Source organism: Bubalus kerabau, unplaced genomic scaffold, assembly GCF_029407905.1.
Source record: "Bubalus kerabau isolate K-KA32 ecotype Philippines breed swamp buffalo unplaced genomic scaffold, PCC_UOA_SB_1v2 scaffold_70, whole genome shotgun sequence".
NCBI lineage: Eukaryota > Metazoa > Chordata > Mammalia > Artiodactyla > Bovidae > Bubalus > Bubalus kerabau.
Window position 1 is genome coordinate 1,260,413 of NW_026577924.1, and position 12,346 is coordinate 1,272,758.

Below are 12,346 nucleotides of genomic sequence, written 5' to 3' on the forward strand. Positions count from 1 at the left end.
GTAACCAAAAATGAATAAATAAATAAATCCTTTAAAAGAATCATTATCATCATCACCATGATGGCACTGATAATGGTGGCAGTGATTATAGCAGCCACCAACCCAGAGGTACTTGTATGTGCCAGGCACTGTCTCAGGAAGTATTCCTACCTTATTATTTTTTGAGGGGGGTTATACAGTGAGGCATGTGGGATCTTAGTTCCCCCTACCAGGGATCGAACCTGCACCGCTTACATTGGAAGCACAGAGTCTTAACCACTGGACCACCAGGAAAGTCCCGTTCCTACATTACTTTATTCAACCTTCATAATAACTTTAAAAGGTAATTGTAACTGCTTCCATTTTACAGAAGAGAAAACTGAAGGTAGGATAAACTGATAAATTTTTCCACCACTACTGTGAAGACATAAGCAGTAAGACCCAGGGTCAGAATTTGAATCCGGGACTCTCCAGCTTCAGGCCACACAGTGAGCTTCTCTATCCTGTGTCGCCACCTCTCCTACCATATCATTATACAGCTATTCCACAACTGCAGTTAGTTTGTTCATAACAATATACGTTCTTAAAAACAGTACCCTGTTCTACCTATCTAAAACACAGAAACAATTTCCATTATGTAGGGGTAAACTATAGATTTTATCAATTATCAAAACTTCAGCCATTCCTAAAGAATTGGGAAATGAAAATCTTTTTTTTTTTTTTTTTTGGAAAGTCTATTTTTTAATTGCCCAAAATGAAAGTCTTGTTCTTTTGTATATAAAATTCGTAAGGGTTTTTATGCGGTTGTAGCCTAAGGGAAGAGATACTGCTACGTTGAGAAGCCATTAAAGGTTTAATTTTTTTTTTTCTTTAAGAGATTAGGGAAGCTTTGCTCAGTAAATTGATTTGCTTAAATTGTTTGTGAAAATTTAAAAATTCCCCAAGTTCCTCCAAGCAGAATCAGTTAGTTTCTTATCCTTGTTTCAACTGCTCTTTCTTTGTGCATATTTCTCTTACAGGATAGTACTTCGTATTCAGTGTGGTAACTATCTGTTTGTGTCCTGGGCCATAGACTAGGCTCCCAGAAAGTGGGGTTAAGACCATTGTACCCTTAGCAGCTAGCACATAACAGTATTTAATACATATTTACTGATTTAGTGGGTGATTGTAAGTAGTAGAGTAAGAAGACATTTTACTTTTATATAATCGATGGCTCATTACAAGATTAGTGTTCAGTGTTTTGTGTGAATCCTGACAACCCACTCCAGTACTCTTGCCTGGAGAATCCCCATGGACAGAGGAGCCTGGTGAGCTACAGGCCATGGGGCTGAAAAGAGTTGGACACGACTGAGCAACTAAGCACAGCACAGTGCGGATCTCACTTAAAATGGACATTCAAGGAATTCCCTGGTGGTCCAGTGGTGAGGACTCCACACTTTCACTGCCGAGAGCAGGAGTTCAATCCCTGGTCAGGGAACTAAGAGCCCAAGTCACACGGAGTGGCCAAAAAAATAAAATAAATAAAATAAGATGGGCATTCATTTCATTTTTCTGAGCTTATATTGAATGAAATCTATTTTTGCTGGAAGAGGTCTTGTTTAACACCACTGGTAATAAAGAATACATGATAATAAAAAAGCATTTTCAGGGGAGAAAATTTAGGCATGAATGCTCGTAACTATATACATAAACATTAATTCTGAAAAGTACAAAATATTTGACCCATTAACAGAATAGATAATAATGAAAACTGATGACTTTTCTGTTAAGTAAACAAAAACTTTGTTCCCTTTACCCAAAGCCATTTGAGACTTTTTTAAATGGCAAATGATGAAAAAATTTTAAATGCTTTTGTTTGCATATATTGAAATAACCAGACATCTTTTCTCTTTTATTCTGTGAATTACATGGACTGATTTTTTTTAATATTATGCCAACCTTACTCTCCTTGGATACATCCCACTTGGTCATCATGTATTATTCCTTTTTTATATCTTACCAGGTTTAATTTGCCAATTTTTTCTTTAATAGAAAAACTGAAATTTACTATAACAAACTACTCCCTAAAGAAATGAAATACTAAGCAACAATGTGGCAATTTTCTTGTATCAGAACTATTCATCGTCTTAAAATATGTGTGTGTTAGTTGCTCAGTCATGTCCGACTCTTTATGATCCTGCAGACTGTAGCCCACCAACCTCCTCCAACCATGGGGATTCTCCAGGCAAGAATACTGGAGTGGGTGGCCTTTCTCTTCTCCAGGGGATCCTCCCAACCCAGGGATCAAACCTGCATCTCCTGCATTGCAGGTGGATTCCTTACCATCTGAGCCACCAGGGAAGTCCATAAATGGTTTCTGGAAAAAGAGTTATTGTTGAAGACCAAGTATTAAAATCAGTATTACATACAATACTCAAAACCTTTTTTCATTCTACAACCTGGTGGATCACTTTTCTCTCCTCTGTCCCAGAACAGCCCACGCGTCAGCTATTGAAGCCTTTCCCTGGCTATGAGTGACGTTGAAGGAGAGTTAAGGGAAACCTTGTGATAAAAGGAGTCATAGCTATTGTAATTTTTAAAATAACTCTTCCACCACTGCACTTTACATTTTTCTTTTTAAAAGAAATTCTCACGAAGAACAGCCATCATTGAAATCAGAAAGACTGCTTTTATCATTGTAATTATAACAATATTAATTATGCACTTTATTACTATATTAAATGTAGAGGGTTTCTACTTCAAGTAAACACAATAAAATGAAACGTAAATCAGCATGTTAAGAGCCAACTATTCATATTTCAAAAGGATTCTCCAATTCAAAAAGGACTCACTGCAGCTTTTCTATAAAAAAAAAATCCCTGTGGTTTTAAAAATAATTTTAAAATTGTAATTTACACATAATTTTCAGGAACTCTTCTATTATACAAAACGATGCACAACTCTGCATGTATATAGATTATGCCATAAAGAAAAAGCTCATACAAATTTCCCATAAGTTATCTAATTAACTCTGACTATAAGAATGAACATAAACATTGGTTGCAATGCATAGAAAACCACTAGAAAAAATTTATGCTCATACTGTTTACTGTTTACAATTCTATGTAAGGACTTTACATTGCTAGTTTCTAAAGTGAAAAGAACTTTAATATGCCCATTATGCCATTTCCTAGTTACTAATGTTTTGCAAACTTTTCTTTATTAATGATAGAAACATAAACTTCAATTTGCCTGGGAGAATCACAGAAAATTTGAATTAGTTAAGTAAAATTTGATGACCCATAGGTAATAAATACTGCACATTACCCACAGAATCCCAGTGTCAGAATTGTGTACTGTAGGCATCAGAGACACAGAAATCCAGGAATCTGGAGAGAATGAGGAGCTCCAAGTCATAACCTGGTGGAACTGTGGTTTGTGAGTGTCAGATTACTTTCAACTAACATGGATATCTTGAAAAGAGCTGTTAAGTTCTTAGAACAAGGGAATTTTGAAGTCATGGTATATTTCTTTTGAAACAATGGCCTTCTCCAACTTAGTTCTAGAATTCTTAAGTAGCTGATGTTAGTAATTCTTCTTTTCCCAAATTTACCTTGGGCTTGGTAACATGGAGTTCTTTCACCATTTGAATATAATGCTTCTTCCATACACCCTGCTCATAGGGAGTTGGGGAGACATTGATATACCAGTTAAACCGTAAACATTTTAGCATCCAGAGCTGATCCAGTTCAGTTAAATTCTTCCAATGCCAGCTCACCTGGAGAAACAATGTTAAAAAACTATTCAGCTTACATGTCCACTTTCTCTAGGTTTTGAGCCGTCACCCTGGCACTGAGAGAACTTCTTTATTTTTTTTCTGGAGTGGGTTGCCATGCCCTCCTCCAAGGGATCTTCCTGACCCAGGGATCGAATCCACTTCTCTGCACTGCAGGCAGGTTCTTTACCACTGAGCCACTGGGGAAGTGGATTCATGGATTCGTTCATGAATGAATCAGAGCAAACATAATTTTAACTTGATAAACCAGGCCTGGAATTCACAAGTAGTTTCTTTTTGGTCTTTTTTTCCAAATCACAACCAAGTTAACTCTTACCTGAAGTGCTTCCTAACAAGGCAGGAAGTTTTTTTTTTTTAAATTGGAGGATAATTACAACATTATGATGGTTTTGCCATACATTGGCCATAGGTATACATGTGTCGCCTCCAACCTGAACACCACTTCCACCTCCCTCCCCATCCCATCCCTCCAGGTTCTCACAGAGCACTGGCTTTGGGTACCCCTTTTTCTTTTCTTTTCTTTAATGTTAATTCAGACAGAATCCAAGTCAACTAATATTTATCGAGCACCTATTAACCATCCTCGTCACAACCTGAAGGGTAGTATAATTAATATTCTTCCCTTGCAAATGGGGAAACTAAGCTTCAGATAAGACTTTGGAACTTCCTAAAGATCTCTGGCTATGCCAAAGCCTTTGACTGTGTGGATCACAACAAACTGTGGAAAATTCTGAAAGAGATGGGAATACCAGACCACCTGACCTGCCTCTTGAGAAACCTGTATGCAGGTCAGGAAGCAACAGTTAGAACTGGACATGGAAAAACAGACTGGTTCCAAATAGGAAAAGGAGTACATCAAGGCTGTATATTGTCACCCAGCTTATTAACTTATATGCAGAGTACATCATGAGAAATGCTGGGCTGGAGAAAGCACAAGCTGGAATCAAGATTGCTGGGAGAAATATCAATAACCTCAGATATGCAGGTGACACCACCCTTATGGCAGAAAGTCAAGAAGAACTAAAGAGCCTCTTGATGAAAGAGGAGAGTGAAAAAGTTGGCTTAAAGCTCAACATTCAGAAAACTAAGATCATGGTATCCGGTCCCATCACTTCATGGCAAAATAGATGGAGAAACAGTGGCTGACTATTTTTCCCGGCTCCAAAATCACTGCGGATGATGATTGAAGCCATGAAATTAAAAGGTGCTTACTCCTTTGAAGGAAAGTTATGACCAACTTAGCATATTAAAAAGAAGAGACGTTACTTTGCCAACAAAGGTCCGTCTAGCCAAGGCTATGGTTTTTCCAGTAGTCATGTATGGATGTGAGAGTTGGACTATAAAGAAAGCTGAGCGCCAAAGAATTGATGCTTTTGAACTGTGGTGTTCGAGAAGACTCTTAAAAGTGCCTTGGACAGCAAGGAGATGCAACCAGTCCATCCTAAAGGAGATCAGTCCTGGGTGTTTATTGGAGGGACAGATGTTGAAGCTGAAACTCCATTACTTTGGCCACCTGATGCAAAGAGCTGACTCATTTGAAAAGACCCTGATGTTGGGAAAGAATGAAGGCAGGAGGAGAAGGGGACAACAGAGGATGAGATGGTTGGATGGCATCACCAACTCAATGGACGCGAGTTTGGGTAAATTCCGGGAGTTGGTGATGGACAGGGAGGCCTGGTGTGCTGCGATTCATGGGGTCACAAAGAGTCAGACACTACTGAGTGACTGAACTGAATTGAACTGAAGGATCTCTGGGAGTCTGCATATGAACGTTGTATGAAGGCTACAGAAACTCCAGTTGGCACATTGCTTATTTTTTTCATGATATGCTTCTGTTTTCCCTCCATGCTTATGATTTAACTAAATATATAAAGGGAACACAATGACTAATACTATATTGATGTGTCCTAAATAGCCTTTAAGATTCAATGAAGCATTAAGTGTTTGTCCTGGGGACTTCCCTGGTGGTCTAGTGGCTAAGATTCTATGCTTTCAGTGCAGGGGGCCAGGGTTTGATCCCTAGTTAGGGAACTGGATTCCACGTGCTGCAACTGACACCTGGTGCAGCCAAATTAATACATTTTTTAAAAAGTATTCTGTACATTCCATTTTCATAGCATTATGGTCAATCCTACATATCCAGCAAATGGTGGAGGTGACCCTATTATGTGTAGTAGTTTTTAAAATAATTTATTCCAGGTTTTAAATAAGTCTTAGTAGAAACTAGAATCAAGTCCATAGATAAAGTTCAGACTAGGCATTCCATATCTCTTAACGTGAATTGCAGAGATGGTAGCTAGTCTTCACATTCATTCCATCTTTGGAAAACTGGCCTCTTTTTCAAGGTTAACTCAATAATAAATAATGTTTGAGTGCCCCCAAAAGGAGCAGAACACTCTGTAATGGAACTCACTACCCATCCATCTGTTTATCTATCTGTCTGTCTTCCTCCCTCCTTCCATCCATTGTGTACGGAGTTTCAAAGTTACCCAAACTCACGTCCATTGAGTTGGTGATGCCATCCAACCATCTCATCCTCTGTTGTCCCCTTCTCCTCTTGCCTTCAATCTTTCCCAACATCAGGGTCTTTTCAGATGAGTCAGCTCTTTGCATCAGGTGGCCCGTGTGTTATGTCCAGGATTATTTTATGGGCTGAAGATAAGACATGTAGGGGAGAGGGAAGCAGAAGTGGGGCATAAATAGGAGAAACAGTAGGTTCAGGATCTAGATGGAGGAAAAGGCTTAGAGGATCTTATACAACACTGCAGGCAGAAACAGAGATCACAACCACTTTGTGCAACCCAGAATGAAACTGCACTGCCCTTAAACCTCATATGGTTAGTTAATCCAATCAAGATGTGGGATTTGGGAGGGAGGGGATGGGGAGAAAGTTTTTCTCAACTCTCATCCTTTTCCTCTTTTGACTTAGATCGGGTTTAGACCTGGGTAGTTAAGTTGGGGTTCCCACTGCCCCCGCACTGGGGATAGATAAAATTTTGCTTTGTTTTTGATTTTTGCTGCTTTTTGTTTGTTTAAAACTAAACAGGAATGAGGAAAGTTGAGGGTGGGGAAGCTCTTTCAAAACTGTAAGACAACCGCCACCACATTTTTAAACAGCTCAAAGCTCATCTTGGTGCAATGACTTTATTGTTTACTTTAAATCTAGCTAAAGAACAATTGCCTCACAGTCAGTTCTGGGAAATAAAATAAAATGTTGAAATCTACCAAGATTGACATATGGTACACATAGATGATAAGATTATCTATTTCATATCACATCTCCCTGGAATGATAACATTCTCATTGTGAAAAACATGGAAAATTCTGAGAAACCTGAAGAAAAACAATACCCAGAACTCTGTCAATCAGAGATGACCAAACATTATCAACAAGCTGGTAGAGTTATTTTCCTTTCTGTTTTTCAGGTATATATGAAAGCAAAATTGGGAAACTGCATGCAATTTAAAATCATGCTTTCTTCATTTTACATATAATAAGCATCTCTGTTCTTGCAAAACATGTTTTCTAATGACTGCCTAATAATTCTTTATATGGCAGAATGATACTCTATTACTGGGCATTTAAAACACTATGTTTTTTTAAAAAACAAATTGTTTCAGTTTTAGAATAATATGTGTACATCAATACTAAAATCACAGATACCAAGGGGCACACTGTAAAAAAAGTAAAAAAAAAAAAAAAAAAAAAAAAAGCCTCTCTCATCCTTGTCATGTAGCCACTCATTTCCCTCTGTGAATGTAACCATTGTTACTGGCTTCTTGTGTGCCATTCCAGAAGAGCAAGAAATATGAATGCATTCTTTTATTCTTCCAAAGTGGTAGGATAATTCTGCACCTTTGTTGTTTTATTGATGATATATTGAGGAGATAGTTGCAGCCAGTCTGCTATTAGCAGACATTTCCATTGTTTCCAACCTTTTGCTACCACAAACAATGATGCAATATTCTTATATAGACATACATTTTGCATGTGTTGAAGTATACCCATCAGACAAATTCCAAGAAGTGGAACTACTGGCCAAAGGTAATCTTGTTTTTTTTTTTTTAATTAAAAAGATTTTTAAAGTTTTTAGCCATGTCTCATGGCTTGCAGGATCTCAGTTCCCTGACCAGGGATCAAACTCACACCCTTGGTAGTGAAAGCCACTGGATCGCCAGGGAATGTCCAGGAATCTTTATTTAAAAATTGGGTACTACCAAATTGCTCTCCTTGGTGTTTGCATCAATTTATCTATGGAGGTGCAACATATGAAGGTGCTTGTTTCCCCACACCCCTAACAATATAAAATGTTATCATTAAAAAAATAAATAAAAAAAGAAAAAAAGAAACTCAATCCATCTGAGTCACAAACGATGGCATGAAAATGAGGCTAAGCATTTTATCTATTTTAGAAACATCTGCTTTTCTTTCTGTGAACTATTTGTTCGCCTCCTTTGCTCATTTTTCTGCTAGGCTTTGCTCTTTTTTTTTTCTTCTTAATGTAGATTTATAGTCGTTCTTTAAAAAATAAGAAAATTACCCCTTTGCTAGCAATATGTTTTCCCCCAGTTTATTTTAATTTTGGGGGGCCACACTGCAGCAGCTTGTGGGTTCATAGTCTCCCGGCCAGGGGCTGAACCTGAGCCCTCATCAGTGAAAGCACTGAGTCCTTACCACTCCCAGGGAGCTCCCTCCTGTTTACTGTCTGTATTTATTTACAGTTTTCTTCTCGATGGAGAAAATTTTAACTTTTATAATCACAACTTAAAATCTTGCTTTCTTTATTTATAAAGCATATATAATATATATACAAAATATATAAAATAAATAAAGAAAGATTTTAAGTTATACATTTTCTTTTGAGGCTCTGAATATTATAGATTACTCACAAAGTCTTCCTTCCCTAGATTTCCTTTAATTACATTTTTTTCCCCCTTTAGTCATGCCTGGTGGCTTACAGGATCTTAGTTCCCCAAACAGGGATTGAACTTCTGCCCTCAGCAGTGAAAGAGCAGAGACTTAACCACTGGACCAGGGAATTCCCTCCTTTGAGTAGGGAATGGTTTTCCATAATTTCATATCAATCTTTTATCCTTCTAGAATTTTTTTCCAGATACTGCCCAATTGTCCCAGCACCAATTATTAAATACATCATCTATCTTACTGCATTCATTTTCTTAATTTTTTTTTCATTTTCTTAACTTTAAAAACTAAAGTTACCCTGTGAATGCACAGTAACAGGGAATTTCTGGTCTTTCTAGACTATGAAAAGAAATCAACAAAATGACTATCAATTTTATGTCTTAAAAAATATACTTGAATACACCGTGAAATTATTTGTAAGAAAATAATGGTCAGATGCTTTTCCAACCTGTGAGCACATTTGCCCACTCTGAACTCCTTTAGTCTCACATGCTTCTGTATTTATCACATTAGCACCTTATTTCATGCTTTTCTATTTATGAATGGCCTGCACTCTACACTCTTATGGTCCTCTGCTGTGCAATATAAGGCTATTCTGATGATGAACCATTATATACATGTGTATATATTTCCCCAACTGGCTAATACTATTTTACGGACACTTAGCGATGGCTTACTTTTTCTCCCCTTTGAGCACTAAGTGCACAGCCAGACACAAAGAGCTGGGGCCAATCCAAACCGTGCAAACGAAACGCGGTGAGCCTCTTGTCGGTGCTCGGTTTTGTATGCGTGCTTTCCTTTTTCCCTCAAGGTTCAGTGTTTTCTAGGCTGTCTTTACAAAACACTGAACCCTGCTTCTTTATCTGTGCCTGTGCACAGAGACAAAGGCTTTGGGGGTCCAGGAAAGAAAAGATGTATAAAGATAACACCTTTGGGAGCTTGGTCGTAAAATCCAGAGCTTCTGCTGGAATTTTCTCCTGAAGCTTTCAACAGCAGAACTTTTGCTGTGACAGGGAGCAGCGTTCTAACAGGACTGTCAGGATTCTTCTCCTCTGAGTGTCCATCCATTTGTCAAACTGGAGAAAAAAAGAAGCAAAGCAAAAAAAAAAAAAAAAAAAAAAAAGCTCCAGGTTTAGTCTGACACCAGAGACGCATTATGAAAGAGATAAAGAACTGCATAGAAAGTGAGTTTAGTAACTTATTCTTAACGAATTGCATGCATTTCTTTCCCTAACAAGTACACCCCATGTTTTGCCACCTACCTGTTCTTTCTCACATGTGTGTGTGTGAGCCCAAGCAAGGCCAGTGTTGACATAGACATGCACTTGACCTCAAAACTTGGAGTTACAGAAAAATTTGGGAGCTGGTCATAGTCGTAAACTGATAATATATACAGACTTGTAAAATGTAGATCTTTAACTTCTGATGGGGCTATATCCCAATTAATCCATCCTAAGTTGAAAGTATCATAAATTAAAAATGCACATAATACACTTAACGTACCAAACATCCTAGCTTAGCCCAGTCTACCTTAACGTGCTCAGAACGCTTACATGAACCCTGATGCTCCTTGTTGTTGTTTAGCCGCTCAGTCATGTCCAGCTGTTTTGCGACCCCATAGACTGTAGCTCAGCAGGCTCCTGTGTCCATGGGATTCTCCAGGCAAGAATACTGGAGTGGGTTGCCGTGCCCTCCTCCATGGGATCTTCCTGACCCAGGAATCAAACCTGAGTCTCCTGCATTGACAGAAGTATTCTTTATCACTGAGCCACCAGGGAAGCCCTCACATGAGCCTATAGTTGGGCAAAATCATCTACCACAAAGCCTATTTTAGAAGAAAGCATTGACTAGTTCATGTAATTTATTGACTACTACACCTGGAGAAGGGAATGGCAACCCACTCCAGTATTCTTGCCTGGAGAGTTCCATAGACAGAGGAGCCTGGGGGGCTACAGGCCATGGGGTTGCACAGAGTTGGACATGACTGACACAACTTAGCATATATACAAGCACACTGAATGTGAAACCAGAATGGCTGTCTGGGTACTGATGGTTTTAAGTGTATTTGGCCTGTACTCTTGTGACTGAGTGGCTGACTGGGAGCTGTGGCTCACTGGCTGCCCAGAACCATAAATAAGTATCCTACTGCACATGGCTAGCCACCCCTCCCAAAAAAACCCAAATACAAAATTTTAACTATGGTGTCCACTGAATGTCTATCACTTTTGCATCACTGTAAAGCCAAAAAGTTGCTAAGCCAAAGCATCTTAAGCCACAGACTGTCTGTACAACCTTAAGAGAAGACACCCGGGCAGTCAGTCTTCCCCCATAGTTTACATCAGCTCATTAGTGATTAAAACTCCAGGACCAGAAACAAACCTTTGCATTCACAATTAGAGATAAGGCAATACAAGCAAATATCTCTGAGAAGGGGGAGTATATAGGGTTAAAGTCCTGTGTGTGTGTGTGTGTTCTCAGTCACTCACTCTTGTCTGACTCTTTGCTGAGCCCGCTAGGCTCCTCTGTCCATGGAATTTTCCAGGCAAGAATACTGGGATGAGGTGCCATTTCCTATTCCAAGGGCTCTTCCCGACCCAGGGATCGAACTTGTGTCTTTTGGGTCTCCTGCATTGGCAGGTGGATTCTTTACCACTAGCACCACCTGGGAAGCTCCAGTTAAAGTCCTGCTGCTGCTGCTGCTGCTAAGTCGCCTCAGTCGTGTCCAACTCTGTGCGACCCCATAGACGGCTGCCCACCAGGCTCCCCCGTCCCTTGGATTCTCCAGGCAAGAACACTGGAGTGGGTTGCCATTTCCTTCTCCAATGCATGAAGGTGAAAAAAGAAAGTGAAGTCGCTCAGTTGTGTCTGACTCTTAGCGACCCCATGCACTGCAGCTTACCAGGCTCCTCAGCCCATGGGATTTTCCAGGCAAGAGTACTGGAGTGGGGTGCCATTGCCTTCTCCGAGTTAAAGTCCTACTAATATGTAAATGATTGATATGATTGGAAAGGAAAAGTTGATAGGAGGACCTGGAAAAAAAAAAGAGTGCCAGAGACAGGAAGTACATGCCAAAGCAATCTGGGGCATACCAAACAAACGCTTGGGTTACTTCACAATTTTCCCCAGTGATGACCCCAAACCAGTCCCAAGATGAGTGACTAATCAAAGATGAGAGTGTGAGAGCTGGCCAAAATCAAAAGAAAGGTTCTTATGGGAACAGCTAGCAGCGGAAGGAGCTGTTATCAGAGTCTAAACCTCTGGTTTTCTTCTTTAGTCCATTAGAGGAGAGAAAACAGGAAAGTTTGGGGCTACTTGTATTTTATACACTATTGCATTTCACCAATAGATATTTGCTAGTTAGTATAAAGTAATCAGAATTTTATAATACTTTAGTTTTAATCATAAAATACATTGACCACCTAAAAAGGCATGAAAGTGCAAGTAAAGGCATTTCCAACTCTTTGCGACCCCATGGACTGTAGCCTATCAGGCTTCTCTGTCCATGGGATTTTCCAGGCAAGAGTGCTGGGGTGGATTGCCATTTCCTTCTCCAGGGGATCTTCCCGACCCAGGAATCGAACCTGGGTTTCCCACATTACAGGCAGACGCTTTTACCATCTGAGCCGCCAGGGAGGCCCTTTAAAAAAAAAAAAAAAAAGGCATATAAAG

General features: G+C 39.3%; 1 long non-coding RNA gene across 1 annotated transcript; it reads right to left on the reverse strand.

Annotated features, from left to right (window-relative positions):
• Positions 1–2,513: 2,513 nt before the first annotated feature.
• Positions 2,514–9,745, reverse strand: LOC129641037 (uncharacterized). The gene is made up of 3 exons (XR_008709056.1): positions 9,607–9,745; positions 6,254–6,406; positions 2,514–3,736 (listed from the first exon to the last, which is right to left on the reverse strand). It is a non-coding gene; the product is annotated as an uncharacterized LOC129641037 (long non-coding RNA).
• Positions 9,746–12,346: the final 2,601 nt, after the last annotated feature.